A 3,870-nucleotide genomic window follows, 5' to 3' on the forward strand; every position below is an offset into this window, starting at 1 on the left:
AGTTTCTTTTAATTTTGGTCTTAATGATAACGGAATTTTTCTTTTTGCTTGAATTGTAGGTATAGCACTGTTTGTTAATTCAATTTTACATGTACCTGTTATTTCACCTAAGCTATCAAACAAATCTTGGTAACCTTCCAATAATTCAGTTTTGTTTTTAGGCATTTCTGCTTGTTCATCAATCTTATTTAAAGTATTAATAATACCTAACAATGGTTCTGTTTTTATGTTTACAACAACAAAACTAATAATCTTTGATACATTTTTATAACCACAAGATAAATATATTTTCCCTATAGGTTTTAATTTATTATTGCCAAAAGCTACTAACGTAATTGGTGTTAAATCCAATTGTTTTTTTACATTTAAACTATTGAAAATATGTAAAGGTAAAACACTTACGTCAGCACCTGTATCTAATTTGAATTTAATTTCATTATTTAATATTTTTAAGTTTTCATACCAGCAATTTTTTTTCTTACAAGTTACAGAGTAAATGAACAATTCTACATCTTCCTTTTCTTCTATTTCGGTATTTATTATTGAAATTTCCTCTTCATTGTTATCTTCTTGAACTTCATTTATTTTTTCTTTTTTCTGTTCTTTTGGTGTTCCTTTTCGTTCTTCATGTTCTTGTGTTCTCTTGTCCTTCTTACAAACTTTTGCAAAGTGATTACGACCCTGACAATTTGCGCATGTTTTACCATATGCGGGACATTTTCTTGGTTCGTGTTGTAATCCACAGTAATTACATTTCTTCTTTACTTGGTTTATCTCTTTTAAAGGGTTTAATACTTGCGCGTGATATTTTCCTAATTCAATTGATTTACAAATAAATAAATAAATAAATAAATAAATAATCATTTATTGTACAAAGAAGTATAAAGAAAAAAAAACAATATATATATAAACAAAATCAAAATATAATCATAGAAACGAAAAAAGTTATAACAAAAATAAAGAGAGAAAAAAAAAAAAAAAAAAAAGAACACATCTCAACTACAGCAAAAATAGAAAATAACTTCTCTTCTTTGCACAACCGCGAGGTGACAATTCAGGAACAACACCTGATCTTCCATTGTCACCTCGAAAAAAAAAAGAAAAACAATTTTAAAACAAAAAAAGTTAGGAAAAAAAAAAAAACAAATTAGGAAAGTAAAAATTAAAAATTACAAAATTAAGAAAATTAAATTCCGGGTTCATACAAAAACAATAAAGTAGTTATAACTGCCAGACCGGTAAACAACAACCGAACTTGACTCACCATCTGACCTGATCGCCCATCACACTCAGATTCTGACGCTGATTAATAATTAATGTCTGATTATCGAAAAGTTTTGCATAGAGCTCTCTCCGAAACCGCGCAGCCCCCACGGACTTAAGTTCATCCGGCAGTTCATTATATGATTTATATATGTGATACGAGAAGGAACGCTTAAACATTGAGGTTCTATGATAAGGAGGATATATGTGGTGTTTCCCTCTCGTATCACGATCACGAACTGTAAAATTAAAGCGTATTTTATCATATAAATACTTAGGGGTTTTCGTTTTTATTAATTTGTTATAAAATATGAGTACATGGAGCTGCCTTCTGTTACCCATTGATAACCACCCCGCCCCAGTCAGTTTATAAGTTATAGAATCGAATTTGCGGATACCATAAATAAATCTTAGGCAGTTGTTCCGCACTACCTGAATGCGTTTTGCTTCAGAAGAACAAATAGCAGGGTGGTAGACCGGTACTAAATAATTAAACTGCGACAGCACAAGAGCTTCGCATAATCCCTTCTTCAAGTGAGGAGGCAGACACGCCCTGTGAGGATATAACATCCGTAAACTCAAATAAGCATTTCTAATGTACCGCCCGACCTGAGTTCTATATCTAAAGTCACTCGATAGAGAAAGACCTAAACTTTTAGCTTCGTCTATAAAGGGAAGAGTGCAACCACCAATATTAATGTGTATTAAGTTCTTCAGCTCAGAACAGATACGCTGATTGCCGAACAACATAACCGCAGATTTCCCAGGATTAATTTTCAGCTGGTGTAAATTTGAAATATCCCACAGGGTTTGAAGGTCCAAGTTGATTTTCTCTTGTGCTGTGATATATTCATCCGGTTTAAAACTACAATAGAGCTGGGTATCATCAGCATACATATGAAAGTTGTTAAACCTAATGCACTCCAATATAAGGGAAGTGTAAAACGTGTATAAAATTGGCGCGATAATTGAACCCTGTGGGACACCATGCTCGACCAGTCTAGCTGTAGACAACAAATTATCTATTTGAACCACTTGATAACGATTGGACAGATAATCACCAAGGAGTTGCTGCGCAGACACGCCAAGCCCAAAGTAATTTAAAATTTTTAATAAAGTGCTATGGTTCACCGTATCAAACGCCTTACTGTAATCTAACAACGTTACTATTGTTACATCGCCCCTGTCTGTAGCCACCATAATGTCATCCGTGATTGCCAACATTGCCGTCGTACAGCTGTATCCCCCTCGGAAGCCAGACTGAGTAAGAGGAAAAATATCATAGAGGCTAGCAAACTGCGTCAGTTGACACTGAATGACTCTCTCAAACACTTTAGCAAGAAACGGGAGGATACTGATAGGCCGCAGGTCACTAAGGGAAGGTTCCGATTTTTTAGGTATAGGTTTTACTATAGCACATTTCCAACAGTCCGGGACCATTCCCTCTAACAGACAGGAGTTAATTATATGCGTGACATAAGGAATCACTGTGGGGCAACATAGCTTCAACATATGTGAACTAATACCGTCTGACCCCGCGGAGGAAGATTTAAAATTATAAATAATATCACTTATAGTGTCAAGAGTAACTGTTGAAAATTCAAAGTTTCTATCAGAAAAAGGAGTACAATTATATCGGTCGGGCCCATCCCCATCGGCAATACCGTCAACTATACCCGCAACCCCATCAATGAAAAAGTCATTCAACTCATCAACATGTTTGAGATGGGCAGGCAACTCATAATGTTTCCTCCGCTTCACGTTTAAAGATTCAAGACGACGCCAAACGCTTTTATTATTAAAGTTATTCGTGATAAATTCAAAATAAGCCCGTTTTTCGGCAATTACCGTGCGTGTAGTTAAATTTCGTAAATCTTTATAATACTCCCATGTAGCAATATTACCAGTCTGCCTGAATCTTTTTTTAGCATCATCCCGAAGTCTCATCAGTAGTCTTAGATTTTCAGTTAACCAAGGAGATCTAACTTCAGAGAGGACACACTTTTTTATGGGGGCGTGAAGATCAAATAGAGAAGTGATTTTACTGTTAAAGTAATTCACCTTTTCATTGACTGAATTCATCCTTAATATACAATTAAAAGGTATCTGATTAAGGTCATGAGTAAATCGTTCTAAATTAATTTTAGCGATACTCCGCAAGTAACGGACAGCTGGCACGTTATGACAAACATTTACAGCAAGTTCACAAAAGACGACATCATGGTCTGAAAAAGCGCAGTCCATCACCCCCGATGAGCAAGCTAAGGAAGTATCAAATGTGATAATAAGGTCCAGAAGTGTAGCGGTTAGTGCAGTTATCCTTGTCGGACAGTCAATCAGCTGGGTTGCTTCCCACGAATCCAAAAAAGAAGATAGATGAAGTGAATCTGGGCTCCCGGGGTTGAGCAAATTAATGTTAAAGTCACCACAACAAAGAATTCGCTCAGTCAATAACAAACAATTCGCAACCGAGTCATCCAGCTCACTCAAAAATAGAGAGTAATGAATGTCATTCGGCTTGTAGGCAACTCCCACCGCTATATCACCGCCATGCAAATGTAGTAATAGCCAGAGCTGTTCAATAGAGTTGATAACAGAAAGTTTTAT

This window comes from Onthophagus taurus, unplaced genomic scaffold, assembly GCF_036711975.1.
Source record: "Onthophagus taurus isolate NC unplaced genomic scaffold, IU_Otau_3.0 ScKx7SY_25, whole genome shotgun sequence".
NCBI lineage: Eukaryota > Metazoa > Arthropoda > Insecta > Coleoptera > Scarabaeidae > Onthophagus > Onthophagus taurus.